This window comes from Pristiophorus japonicus, chromosome 6 (assembly GCF_044704955.1).
Source record: "Pristiophorus japonicus isolate sPriJap1 chromosome 6, sPriJap1.hap1, whole genome shotgun sequence".
Taxonomy (NCBI): domain Eukaryota; kingdom Metazoa; phylum Chordata; class Chondrichthyes; family Pristiophoridae; genus Pristiophorus; species Pristiophorus japonicus.
The window spans coordinates 264,270,802-264,285,512 of NC_091982.1; positions in this window are offsets into that span (position 1 = coordinate 264,270,802).

Sequence of the window (14,711 nt, forward strand, 5' to 3'; positions counted from 1 at the left end):
AATTTTTTCTTCAAAAGGGGACGTGTCCGGCCACTGACGCCTGATTTGAAAGTTTCCACAGTGAAAACGTACTCCAAACTAAAATAGAATGGAGCAAGTGAAGATTTTTGTAGAACTGAAAAAACCTGTTCTACACATTAAAAAATCAGGCGCAGGTTACAAATTAGGCGTCCAGAACAAGGTGTGGGGGAGGGGGGGACTCATTAAATTCAACAATAAATTCTTATTTATACTTTTACAAATATTATACAAATAAATCCAACCTGAATAAACATTTATAAGCCAAGAAAAGATTAAATAAACCATCTTCCTACCTGTGTGAAAGTGCTTCAGGCAGGGAGAATTCTGCAGCCGTTCGTGTCGCTGAGCGGGAGGGGGAGAGAGAGAGAGAGAGAGAGAGGGAGGGAGAGAGAGAGAGAGAGAGAGGGAGGGAGAGAGAGAGAGTGGGGGGAGGGAGGGAGGGAGAGAGAGAGAGAGGGGGAGGGAGGGAGAGGGGGAGGGAGGGAGAGGGGGAGGGAGGGAGAGGGGGAGGGAGGGAGAGGGGGAGGGAGGGAGAGAGAGAGCGAGAGAGAGAGAGAGGGGGAGGGCGAGAGAGAGAGAGAGGGGGAGGGAGGGAGAGAGAGAGAGGGGAAGGAGGGAGAGAGAGAGAGGGGAGGGAGAGAGAGAGGGGAGGGAGGGAGAGAGAGAGAGCAGGGAGGGAGAGAGAGAGAGCGGGGGGGGGGAGCGGGTGTCGGGTCTCGGGTCGGGGCGGGGGGGAGCGGGTCTCGGGTCTCGGGTCTCGGGTCGGGGCGGGGGGGAGCGGGTCTCGGGTCTCGGGTCGGGGCGGGGGGGGTGAGCGGGTGTCAGGTCGGGGCGCGGGGGGGGAGGAGCGGGTCTCGGGTCGGGGCGGGGGGGAGCGGGTGTCGGGTGTCGGGTCGGGGGGGGAGCGGGTGTCGGGTCGGGGCGGGGCGGGGGGGGAGCGGGTGTCGGGTCGGGGGGAGAGCGGGTGTCGGGTCTCAGGTCGGGGCGGGGGAGGGTGAGCGGGTGTCAGGTCGGGGCGCGGGGGGGGGAGGAGCGGGTCTCGGGTCGGGGCGGGGGGGAGCGGGTGTCGGGTGTCGGGTCGGGGGGGGAGCGGGTGTCGGGTCGGGGGGGAGCGGGTGTCGGGTCGGGGCGGGGCGGGGCGGGGCGGGGGGGGAGCGGGTGTCGGGTCGGGGGGAGAGCGGGTGTCGGGTCTCAGGTCGGGGCGGGGGAGGGTGAGCGGGTGTCAGGTCGGGGCGGGGGGGGGGAGGAGCGGGTCTCGGGTCGGGGCGGGGGGGAGCGGGTGTCGGGTGTCGGGTCGGGGGGGGAGCGGGTGTCGGGTCGGGGGGGAGCGGGTGTCGGGTCGGGGCGGGGCGGGGCGGGGCGGGGGGGGAGCGGGTGTCGGGTCGGGGGGAGAGCGGGTGTCGGGTCTCAGGTCGGGGCGGGGGAGGGTGAGCGGGTGTCAGGTCGGGGCGCGGGGGGGGGAGGAGCGGGTGTCGGGTCGGGGCGGGGGGGAGCGGGTGTCGGGTCGGGGCGGGGGGGAGCGGGTGTCGGGTCGGGGCGGGGCGGGGCGGGGGGGGAGCGGGTGTCGGGTCGGGGCGGGGGGGAGCGGGTGTCGGGTGTCGGGTCGGGTCGGGGCGGGGGGGAGCGGGTGTCGGGTGTCGGGGCGGGGGGGAGCGGGTGTCGGGTGTCGGGTCGGGGCGGGGGGGAGCGGGTGTCGGGTCGGGTCGGGGCGGGGCGGGGGGGAGCGGGTGTCGGGTGTCGTGTCGGGTCGGGTCGGGGCGGGGGGGAGCGGGTGTCGGGTGTCGGGTCGGGTCGGGGCGGGGGGGAGCGGGTGTCGGGTCGGGTCGGGGCGGGGCGGGGGGGGAGCGGGTGTCGGGTCGGGGCGGGGGGGAGCGGGTGTCGGGTCGGGGCGGGGCGGAGCGGGTGTCGGGTCGGGGCGGGGGGGAGCGGGTGTCGGGTCGGGGCGGGGGGGAGCGGGTGTCGGGTCGGGGCGGGGGGGAGCGGGTGTCGGGTCGGGGCGGGGGGGAGCGGGTGTCGGGTGTCGGGTCGGGTCGGGTCGGGGGGGAGCGGGGGGGAGCGGGTGTCGGGTCTCAGGTCGGGGCGGGGGAGGGTGAGCGGGTGTCGGGTCGGGTCGGGTCGGGGGGGAGCGGGTGTCGGGTCGGGTCGGGGCGGGGGGGAGCGGGTGTCGGGTCGGGGCGGGGGGGAGCGGGTGTCGGGTCGGGGCGGGGGGGAGCGGGTGTCGGGTGTCGGGGCGGGGGGGAGCGGGTGTCGGGTCGGGTCGGGGCGGGGGGGAGCGGGTGTCGGGTGTCGGGGCGGGGGGGAGCGGGTGTCGGGTCGGGGCGGGGCGGGGGGGAGCGGGTGTCGGGTGTCGGGTCGGGGCGGGGGGGAGCGGGTGTCGGGTCGGGGCGGGGGGGAGCGGGTGTCGGGTCGGGTCGGGGCGGGGCGGGGGGGAGCGGGTGTCGGGTCGGGTCGGGGCGGGGGGGAGCGGGTGTCGGGTCGGGTCGGGGCGGGGCGGGGGGGAGCGGGTGTCGGGTCGGGGCGGGGCGGGGGGGAGCGGGTCTCGGGTGTCGGGTCGGGGCGGGGGGGAGCGGGTCTCGGGTGTCGGGTCGGGGCGGGGCGGGGGGGAGCGGGTGTCGGGTCGGGGCGGGGCGGGGGGGAGCGGGTCTCGGGTGTCGGGTCGGGGCGGGGCGGGGGGGGAGCGGGTGTCGGGTGTCGGGGCGGGGGGGGAGCGGGTGTCGGGTCGGGGCGGGGGGGGGAGCGGGTGTCGGGTCGGGGCGGGGGGGGAGCGGGTGTCAGGTCGGGGCGCGGGGGGGGGAGGAGCGGGTCTCGGGTCGGGGGGAGAGCGGGTGTCGGGTCGGGGCGGGGCGGGGGGGGAGCGGGTGTCGGGTCGGGGGGAGAGCGGGTGTCGGGTCTCAGGTCGGGGCGGGGGAGGGTGAGCGGGTGTCAGGTCGGGGCGGGGGGGGAGCGGGTGTCGGGTCGGGGCGGGGCGGGGGGGGAGCGGGTGTCGGGGCGGGGCGGGGGGGAGCGGGTGTCGGGTCGGGGCGGGGCGGGGGGGAGCGGGTGTCGGGTCGGGGCGGGGGGGGAGCGGGTGTCGGGTCGGGGCGGGGGGGGAGCGGGTGTCGGGTCGGGTCGGGGCGGGGCGGGGGGGAGCGGGTGTCGGGTCGGGGCGGGGGGGGAGCGGGTGTCGGGTCGGGGCGGGGGGGGAGCGGGTGTCGGGTCGGGGCGGGGGGGAGCGGGTGTCGGGTCGGGGCGGGGCGGGGGGGAGCGGGTGTCGGGTCGGGGCGGGGGGGAGCGGGTGTCGGGTCGGGGCGGGGGGGAGCGGGTGTCGGGTCGGGGCGGGGGGGAGCGGGTGTCGGGTCGGGGCGGGGCGGGGCGGAGCGGGTGTCGGGTCGGGGCGGGGGGGAGCGGGTGTCGGGTGTCGGGGCGGGGGGGAGCGGGTGTCGGGTCGGGGCGGGGCGGGGGGGAGCGGGTGTCGGGTCGGGGCGGGGGGGAGCGGGTGTCGGGGCGGGGCGGGGGGGGAGCGGGTGTCGGGTCGGGGCGGGGCGGGGGGGGAGCGGGTGTCGGGTCGGGGGGGAGCGGGTGTCGGGTCGGGGCGGGGCGGGGGGGGAGCGGGTGTCGGGTCGGGGCGGGGGGGGAGCGGGTGTCGGGTGTCGGGTCGGGGCGGGGCGGGGGGGGAGCGGGTGTCGGGTCGGGGCGGGGGGGAGCGGGTGTCGGGTCGGGGCGTGGGGGGGGAGCGGGTGTCGGGTCTGGTCTGGTCGGCGGGGGGGGGGGAGCTGGGGTAGGGTCGGGTCGGCGGGGGGGGGGGGGGGGAGCGGGTGTCGGGTCGGGGCGGGGGGGGGGGAGCTGGTGTCGGGTCGGGTCGGGTCGGCGGGGGGGGGGGGGGGAGCGGGTGTCGGGGCGGGGGGGGGGGAGCGGGTGTCGGGGCGGGAGCTGGTGTCGGGTCGGGTCGGCGGGGGGGGGGGGGGGAGCGGGTGTCGGGTCGGGGGGGGGGGGGGAGCGGGTGTCGGGTCGGGGCGGGGGGGGGAGCGGGTGTCGGGTCGGGGCGGGGGGGGAGCGGGTGTCGGGTCGGGGCGGGGGGGGAGCGGGTGTCGGGTCGGGTCGGGTCGGCGGGGGGGGGGGGGGAGCGGGTGTCGGGTCGGGTTGGCGGGGGGGGGGAGCTGGTGTCGGGTCGGGTTGGCGGGGGGGGGGGGGGGGGAGCGGGTGTCGGGTCGGGGCGGGGGGGGGGAGCTGGTGTCGGGTCGGGGCGGGGGGGGAGCGGGTGTCGGGTGTCGGGTCGGGTCGGGGCGGGGCGGGGGTGGAGCGGGTGTCGGGGCGGGGCGGGGGGGAGCGGGTGTCGGGTCTGGTCGGGTCGGCGGGGGGGGGGGGGGGAGCTGGTGTCGGGTCGGGTCGGCGGGGGGGGGGGGGGGAGCGGGTGTCGGGTCGGGGCGGGGGGGGGAGCTGGTGTCGGGTCGGGTCGGGTCGGCGGGCGGGGGGAGCGGGTGTCGGGTCGGGGCGGGGGGGAGCGGGTGTCGGGTCGGGGCGGGGGGGAGCGGGTGTCGGGTGTCGGGTCGGGTCGGGGCGGGGGGAGCGGGTGTCGGGTCGGGGCGGGGGGGGGGGAGCGGGTGTCGGGTCTGGTCTGGTCGGCGGGGGGGGGGGGGGGGGAAGCTGGTGTCGGGTCGGGTCGGGTCGGCGGGGGGGGGGGGGAGCGGGTGTCGGGTCGGGTCGGCGGGGGGGGCGGGGAGCGGGTGTCGGGTCGGGGCGGGGGGGGGGAGCTGGTGTCGGGTCGGGTCGGGTCGGCGGGGGGGGGGGGGGAGCGGGTGTCGGGTCGGGTCGGCGGGGGGGGGGGGAGCGGGTGTCGGGTCGGGTCGGCGGGGGGGGCGGGGAGCGGGTGTCGGGTCGGGTCGGCGGGCGGGGGGGAGCGGGTGTCGGGTCGGGTCGGCGGGGGGGGCGGGGAGCGGGTGTCGGGTCGGGTCGGCGGGCGGGGGGGAGCGGGTGTCGGGTCGGGTCGGCGGGGGGGGGGGAGCGGGTGTCGGGTCGGGTCGGCGGGGGGGGCGGGGAGCGGGTGTCGGGTCGGGTCGGCGGGCGGGGGGGAGCGGGTGTCGGGTCGGGTCGGCGGGGGGGGCGGGGAGCGGGTGTCGGGTCGGGTCGGCGGGCGGGGGGGAGCGGGTGTCGGGTCGGGTCGGCGGGGGGGGGGGGGGGAGCGGGTGTCGGGTCGGGTCGGCGGGGGGGGGGGGGGGGGAGCGGGTGTCGGGTCGGGTCGGCGGGCGGGGGGGAGCGGGTGTCGGGTCTGGTCTGGTCGGGAGGACGCAGGAGCTGGCCGTGGGAGGAGCCTTATTCACGCAGCCCCAGTGAGGCCATTCAGCCAGGGCTAGGGGCTGCGTGCTTCGGGCCCCTCCCACACAGTTCGGCGCCTGGAGCTACTGCACTTGCGTGCCCACTGTAGCGCGCATGTGCAGAGGTCCCGGCACTGTTTTCAGCGCCGGGACCTGGCTCCGCCCCCTACAGCTCGTGCTGGCTGCGCCGAGGGCCAGAGGACCTGTAAGTCGGTGGAGAATACCGAGGATTTTTTTAGGCGCCGTTTTAGGCGCGAAAAACGGGCGCCCAGCTCAGAGGGGCGCCCGGTTTTTTTCTTGTGGAAACTTGGGCCCAATAAATGTATGATAAGTACAATGGTGCACCACAGAGGGCGCTGTGGTGGGAGACCTGAAAGTACCTGCAAGAGGCAGTATAAAAGGCTGCCCACCACACCTGTGGGGCCCTCTGAGGCTGTTCAATAAAGGACTAAGGTCACAGCAGTTAGACTTACACCAGACCGTGTGGAGTCGGTGATTTGTGTGCGACATACACCACATTGGCGACAAGGAAGCGGACGAACTCCACGCAGCCATGGCTACTCTGGGCTCGCTAAAGGATTTTACCGTGGGCAATGATTGGGAGACCTTTATGGAAATACTTCACAGCAAACGACCTGACGGAGGACACGGATGCAATGAGAGAGAAGCGTAAGGCGATATTGCTCTCCAGTTGTGGCGATGAGGTTTACTGTCTCGTCAGGGATTTGCTGGCACCCGCGAGCGCCAGGGACAAGTCATACGAGGAGCTGACTGAACTCATTCGTGACCAGTTGAAACCGAAGGAGAGCATCCTCACGACCAGATACAAATTTTACCGTCACTGCAGACCCGAGGGCCAGGATATCACCAAATACGCTGCGGACCTCAGGAGACTCGCGGCGCCGTGTGATTTTGGCGCACACCTTGACGAGGCGTTGCGGGATGTTTTTGTTATGGGGATTGGCCATGAGGGCCTCCTTCACAAGCTGTTAGCCACAGAACCCACAATCACTCTGACAAAGGCCATCACCATCAGCCGGGCATATCTGACCTCGACTTGCTGCACCAAGCAAATGATCCACACAGTCTCGAACCTGGCAGGCACTGTCCACAGGATAGCGCCCACCACGGACAGAACTGCAGAACGTGGCTCTGCCCGGGGCAGAGAGCACGGACCTCGGGATCCTGGAGCTCAGAGTCCGCCGAGGGGGGGCCAATCAAGCAGCACCATGCTGGCGCTGTGGAGGAAGCCATGGGGCTCACCGGTGCAGGTTTGCGGAGTACACGTGCAATACTTGCCACGTTAAAGGCCACCTTCAGCGTGTGTGTAAAAGAAATCAGACTCACCATGTGGCTGAGGAGATGGGGGATGATCCACCATCCAGCAAGGAGCAGGTAGAAGATGATGAGGTGTTGGGACTGTATACGTGTACCGACGATTCGCCCCCAGTGGTAATGGAAGTAAAAATCGACGGAGTCCCTGTGAGTATGGCAGTGGACACGGGCTCGGGTCCGTCGTTGATGAGTCGGAGAACTTTTGATAAACTGTGGATGAACCCAGCTGCACGACCCGAGCTGGTCCCGGTCACGGCGAAGCTGCCGACCTACACCAGGGAACTGATACCTGTTCTCGGCAGAGCGATGGTGCAGGTATCCCACGGGGACGAGACGCACGCTTTACCTCTGTGGGTCGTTGCAGGCGATGGGCCAACGCTCCTCGGCCGGAGGTGGATGGGGACGGTCCGTGGGAGCTGGGAAGACTTCATCACTCCACAGGCTGCTGCTCCCCGGGGTGCTGCCGTGCCCCGGGTCCCCAGAGAGCAGCTCCGACTGAGCTGGAGCTGCAGCCTCAATCCACCCACAGGCAAGTCCCAGGCCCAGACCTCACACAGAGATCCTGCAGGCCCAGCCCCCACAGGCAAGCCCCAGGCCCGGGCCTCACACAGAGACCCTGCAGCCCCAGCCCCCACAGGCAAGCCCCAGGCCCGGGCCTCACACAGAGACCCTGCAGCCCCAGCCCCCACAGGCAAGTCCCAGGCCCGGACCTCACACAGAGACCCTGCAGCCCCAGCCCCCCCACAGGCAAGTCCCAGGCCCGGACCTCACACAGACACCCTGCAGCCTCAATCCCCCCACAGGCAAGCCCCAGGCCCAGGCCTCACACAGAGACCCTGCAGCCTCAGCCCCCCCACAGGCAAGTCCCAGGCCCAGGCCTCACACAGAGACCCTGCAGCCCCAGCCCCCCCACAGGCAAGTCCCAGGCCCGGACCTCACACAGACACCCTGCAGCCTCAATCCACCCATGGGCAAGTCCCAGGCCCGGGCCTCACACAGAGACCCTGCAGCCCCAGCCCCCACAGGCAAGTCCCAGGCCTGGGTCTCAAGCCACAGAGATCCCGCAGCCTCCGTGAGCCGGCGGGCCGCTGCGGGCGGGGTGCGAGAGATCCAGGATGGCCGGCGGTTCGGAGGGGCCCACGCAGAGGGAGAGTCGGGTGGCGGCAGCAGCTGGAGGTCGCTGGCCACGGAGGCCGCAGGGGGAGGCAGCAAGTCAGGTGGCAGCGGAGGGGAGCAGAGGCTGCGGCGGCGGAGGGCATCCGGAGCGGCGGAGAGCAAGATGGCGGCGGCCTCGGTCCAGAGCAGCAGAGCATCAAAGATGGCGGCGCCCAAGGAGAAGCCTCGTGGAATCCAAGATGGCGCCTTAAAAAGGAATTGCACCCGGGAGTCTTAAAAGGGCCTTATCACGTGGTGGTCCCCACAAAGTGATTTTTGTAAGGCAAGAGCGAGTCTAAAATGAGCTATGTTAATGTGAGATGATGGATTTATAATAAGAATTAATATTTTAATGCTGAATGGTCACTGTGTTTGTGTAAAATAATGCATATGAAGTACAATTAATGATAAGAGCTAATAAGGAAATCAGGGATCCGTTACCATGTCACTGCACCTCACCCAGAGGAGCTGGGATTTAATAACTATTTAATGTAACTGCTCAGTGTACCCACAACCTGTTGACGCAACATCTGTACCAGATAACATGTACCATACAAACGCACTGTCTATGCATACCTGCCTTCAGTTGGATAAACAAGGCCAAGATCCCCGGCAAAGGCTTCGGGACTGGGGGGGAAGTGAGATGTTATGTATTGATGTGTGTATCGTCCTGGTACCTTAAATGTATAATAAGCACAATGGTACACCACAGAGGGCGCTGTGGTGGGAGACCTGAAAGTACCTGCAAGAGGCAGTATAAAAGGCTGACCGCCACACCTGCGAGTCACTCTGGAGCTGTTCAATAAAGGACCAAGGTCACAGCAGTTAGATTAACACCAGACCGTGTGGAGTCAGTGATTTGTGTGCTACATACATCACAGTGTCCACATTTAGCCAAGTACTGGACAGAGGAGCAACGGTGGTGATTCTTCTCCAAAACTGGATGGGACATAATACTGGAGTCGGGTGCTTTCAAACTGGGAATGTGAAGAAGACTTATCTATTCCTTGGATGTCTGCAAAACAATTAATAGATTACGATTTTTTTTTACAACTTATTTTCTTATTTTTATTTGTTCTGCCAATTTACTCCTCTCCTCCCCTCTCCCCCCCTCCCCTCCCCCCTCAGTGCACTAATTCTTCCAGGGTATCATCATCATAGGCAGTCCCTCGAAATTGAGGAAGACTTGCTTCCACTCTAAAAGTGAATTCTCAGGTGACTGAACAGCCACCTTAAACACCAGCAACCTCCAGCAACTCACCAAAGTGGCTATTTCTCTTGTGTGAGCCTGGCCAGTGCATATCAGCAAGCTGAGTGACTATTGCGGAGGTAGTGGCAACAAGCAGGCTATTTGAATGTGAGCATATCAGAGCCAAACCCAATCCTGTCCTCACCCAACATGTAAACGTGGAGTTTCCAGGAGGAAACATTGGATAACAATTAGGTGTAGGAACATTTCTTGGTTCAGGCATGCTGAAGGTAATTGGAGCACTTCTATTGCTGTTCAAACTCAGACCAGCTAACCAAGTATAAACTGTGACAAAAATGAAACATTTTTGACTCTGATTTATCAGGACTGATTTTCCTTTGCCATGTTCCAAAATTCTCCCAAATAGCCCCCCAAAATGTGTGCAGGGCAGAAAATCAGGCATTAATCCTTTGCTCCTATTCTATTCCGGAATGCCACAGCTCCCAAACTCATTCTCTATGGCTTTTCTGGCCTTGGAACCTTTTGATGGAGTTCGCTCGATCTCCTGCTGTAACTTCCCCAGGATGCTGGCAGAATCCCTGGAGAAATTACGTAAACCATTGAAAATGATTATTTACACCATTTCTCAGGGGTTCCACCAGTCTCCCACTGAGGTTAATAACGAACCCTTGTGGAATTTCTAGGCCGTGGTCTCTTCACCTAACAGCCTAAAGAGGGCACAGCAGTGTAAATTACAAGGAAATTAATGTTACAGAGCTTTGCACCTAGATTCCTCTATTAATGCAGATCAGAGGCAAACTGCTCCTGGCCTTACTGATTCTCAAACTGCTGTTGCTCTTAAGGAACAGGCTGGTATTGTCCAGATAGATCTTTATTTTTTACTTTTTGAATAAGGAATGGTTTTGCTGCTTTTGAATTTGTTGCAGAACCTTCACAGTGATGGGGGCAATGTTCAGGACCTTACCCACTCTCCCTTTTGTGATATGTTGTTTGGGAGAATATTGGAGGAGTCCCTGTTATGTGTTGTTAGCTGAGCCCTGTCATGATAACAAAGTTACAGCTGGCCTCAATATGTCTCTGAGATCACTGGTGGGGGGGGGGGAATAGGGATTCTCCTCCTGATTACTATCCTGTCACTCCTGCTGGAAATGCATTTATATGGCTGTTGATGGAGAACAGCATCAAACTCTGCTATGATGCCCTCCAGTGTTCATGTTTGAGCCGAGACAGTGAGGCCATTTGAAGAAGGGGCACTTTGGTGAAGTAACAGAGGAGTGCTGGTGGGGAAAGGTACCCAACTTAAATCACCTTTGTGAAAGGAGGGCAGAGGATGGGTGGAATAAGAAGGCTGAACTGTTTGTGTAGTTCAAATTAGTAGCCCTAACTTTATACCATTGGATCACCCCAAATATAAGCACCACTTACATTACAAACATATATTAGATGAGTATTGGCGAACACAAATCAGTTGGAACCAATGTTTGGATTGTTATAATTACATATGCCTTATAAAATGTCCCCACATGTAACTACAGCATAGCCCTTGAAACTGATACATTACTGTAAACAATCATACACTGGTGCATATTTCTGATCTGAGCTCCATATTACAGTAGTAGGTCATAGAAACATAGAAACATAGAAAATAGGTGCAGGAGCAGGCCATTCAGCCCTTCTAGCCTGCACCGCCATTCAATGAGTTCATGGCTGAACATGAAACTTCAGTACCCCCTTCCTGCTTTCTCGCCATAACCCTTGATCCCCCGAGTAGTAAGGACTTCATCTAACTCCCTTTTGAATATATTTAGTGAATTGGCCTCAACTACTTTCTGTGGTAGAGAGTTCCACAGGTTCACCACTCTCTGGGTGAAGAAGTTTCTCCTCATCTCGGTCCTAAATGGCTTACCCCTTATCCTCAGACTGTGACCCCTGGTTCTGGACTTCCCCAACATTGGGAACATTCTTTCTGCATCTAACCTGTCTAAACCCGTCAGAATTTTAAACGTTTCTATGAGGTCCCCTCTCATTCTTCTGAACTCCAGTGAATACAAGCCCAGTTGATCCAATCTTTCTTGATAGGTCAGTCCCGCCATCCCGGGAATCAGTCTGGTGAACCTTCGCTGCACTCCCTCAATAGCAAGAATGTCCTTCCTCAAGTTAGGAGACCAAAACTGTACACAATACTCCAGGTGTGGCCTCACCAAGGCCCTGTACAACTGTAGCAACACCTCCCTGCCCCTGTATTCAAATCCCCTCGCTATGAAGGCCAACATGCCATTTGCTTTCTTAACCGCCTGCTTTACCTGCATGCTAACCTTCAATGACTGATGTACCATGACACCCAGGTCTCGTTGCACCTTCCCTTTTCCTAATCTGTCACCATTCAGATAATAGTCTGTCTCTCTGTTTTTACCACCAAAGTGGATAACCTCACATTTATCCACATTATACTTCATCTGCCATGCATTTGCCCACTCACCTAACCTATCCAAGTCACTCTGCAGCCTAATAGCATCCTCCTCGCAGCTCACACTGCCACCCAACTTAGTATCATCCGCAAATTTGGAGATACTGCATTTAATCCCCTCGTCCAAATCATTAATGTACAATGTAAACAGCTGGGGCCCCAGCACAGAACCTTGCGGCACTCCACTAGTCACTGCCTGCCATTCTGAAAAGTACCCGTTTACTCCTACTCTTTGCTTCCTGTCTGACAACCAGTTCTCAATCCACGTCAGCACACTACCCCCAATCCCATGTGCTTTAACTTTGCACATTAATCTCTTGTGTGGGACCTTGTCGAAAGCCTTCTGAAAGTCCAAATATACCACATCAACTGGTTCTCCTTTGTCCACTTTACTGGAAACATCCTCAAAAAATTCCAGAAGATTTGTCAAGCATGATTTCCCTTTCACAAATCCATGCTGACTTGGACCTATCATGTCACCATTTTCCAGATGCACTGCTATGACATCCTTAATAATTGATTCCATCATTTTACCCACTACTGAGGTCAGGCTGACCGGTCTATAATTCCCTGTTTTCTCTCTCCCTCCTTTTTTAAAAAGTGGGGTTACATTGGCTACCCTCCACTCCATAGGAACTGATCCAGAGTCAATGGAATGTTGGAAAATGACTGTTAATGCATCCGCTATTTCCAAGGCCACCTCCGTAAGTACTCTAGGATGCAGTCCATCAGGCCCTGGGGATTTATCGGCCTTCAATCCCATCAATTTCCCCAACACAATTTCCCGACTAATAAAGATTTCCCTCAGTTCCCCCTCCTTACTAGACCCTCTGACCCCTTTTATATCCGGAAGGTTGTTTGTATCCTCCTTAGTGAATACCGAACCAAAGTACTTGTTCAATTGGTCTGCCATTTCTTTGTTCCCCGTTATGACTTCCCCTGATTCTGACTGCAGGGGACCTACGTTTGTCTTCACCAACCTTTTTCTCTTTACATACCTATAGAAACTTTTGCAATCCGCCTTAATGTTCCCTGCAAGCTTCTTCTCGTACTCCATTTTCCCTGCCCTAATCAAACCCTTTGTCCTCCTCTGCTGAGTTCTAAATTTCTCCCAGTCCCCAGGTTCGCTGCTATTTCTGGCCAATTTGTATGCCACTTCCTTGGCTTTAATACTATCCCTGATTTCCCTTGATAGCCACGGTTGAGCCACCTTCCCTTTTTTATTTTTACGCCAGACAGGAATGTACAATTGTTGTAATTCATCCATGCGGTCTCTAAATGTCTGCCATTGCCCATCCACAGTCAACCCCCTAAGTATCATTCGCCAATCTATCCTAGCCAATTCACGCCTCATACCTTCAAAGTTACCCTTCTTTAAGTTCTGGACCATGGTCTCTGAAATTACTGTTTCATTCTCCATCCTAATGCAGAATTCCACCATATTATGGTCACTCTTCCCCAAGGGGCCTCGCACAATGAGATTGCTAATTAATCCTCTCTCATTACACAACACCCAGTCTAAGATGGCCTCCCCCCTAGTTGGTTCCTCAACATATTGGTCTAGAAAACCATCCCTTATGCACTCCAGGAAATCCTCCTCCACCGTATTGCTTCCAGTTTGGCTAGCCCAATCTATGTGCATATTAAAGTCACCCATTATAACTGCTACACCTTTATTGCATGCACCCCTAATTTCCTGTTTGATGCCCTCCCCAACATCCCTATTACTGTTTGGAGGTCTGTACACAACTCCTACTAACGTTTTTTGCCCTTTGGTGTTCTGCAGCTCTACCCATATAGATTCCACATCATCCAAGCTAATGTCTTTCCTAACTATTGCATTAATCTCCTCTTTAACCAGCAATGCTACCCCACCTCCTTTTCCTTTTATTCTATCCTTCCTGAATGTTGAATACCCCTGAATGTTGAGTTCCCAGCCCTGATCATCCTGGAGCCACGTCTCCGTAATCCCAATCACATCATATTTGTTAACATCTATTTGCACAATTAATTCATCCACCTTATTGCGGATACTCCTTGCATTAAGACACAAAGCCTTCAGGCTTGTTTTATTAACACCCTTTATCCTTTTAGAATTTTGCTGTACAGTGGCCCTTTTTGTTCTTTGCCTTGGGTTTCTCTGCCCTCCACTTTTCCTCATCTCCTTTCTGTCTTTTGCTTTTGTCTCCTTTTTGTTTCCCTCTGTCTCCCTGCATTGGTTCCCATCCCCCTGCCATATTAGTTTAAATCCTCCCCAACAGCACTAGCAAACACTCCCCCTAGGACATTGGTTCCGGTCCTGCCCAGGTGCAGACCGTCCGGTTTGTACTGGTCCCACCTCCCCCAGAACCGGTCCCAATGCCCCAGGAATTTGAATCCCTCCCTGCTGCACCACTGCTCAAGCCACGTATTCATCTGCGCTATCCTGCGATTCCTACTCTGACTATCACGTGGCACTGGTAGCAATCCCGAGATTACTACTTTTGAGGTCCTACTTTTTAATTTAGCTCCTAGCTCCTTAAATTCGTTTCGTAGGACCTCATCCCTTTTTTTACCTATGTCGTTGGTACCAATGTGCACCACGACAACTGGCTGTTCTCCCTCCCATTTCAGAATGTCCTGCACCCGCTCCGAGACATCCTTGACCCTTGCACCAGGGAGGCAACATACCATCCTGGAGTCTCGGTTGCGGCCGCAGAAACGCCTATCTATTCCCCTCACAATTGAATCCCCTATCACTATCGCTCTCCCACTCTTTTTCTTGCCCTCCTGTGCAGCAGAGCCAGCCACGGTGCCATGAACTTGGCTGCTGCTGCCCTCCCCTGATGAGTCATTCCCCTCAACAGTACCCAAAGTGGTGTATCTGTTTTGCAGGTGGATGACCACAGGGGACCCCTGCACTACCTTCCTTGCACTACTCTTCCTGCTGGTCTTCCATTCCCTATCTGGCTGTGGACCCTTTCCCTGCGGTAAGACCAACTCACTACACGTGATACTCACGTCATTCTCAGCATCGTGGATGCTCCAGAGTGAATCCACCCTCAGCTCCAACTCCGCAACGCGGTCTGTCAGGAGCCGGAGGTGGACACACTTCCCGCACACGTAGTCGTCAGGGACACCGGAAGTGTCCCTGAGTTCCCACATGGTACAGGAGGAGCATAACACCCGACCGAGCTCTCCTGCCATGTCTTAACCCTTAGATACACTTAAACTGGTAATAACAATGTTAAAA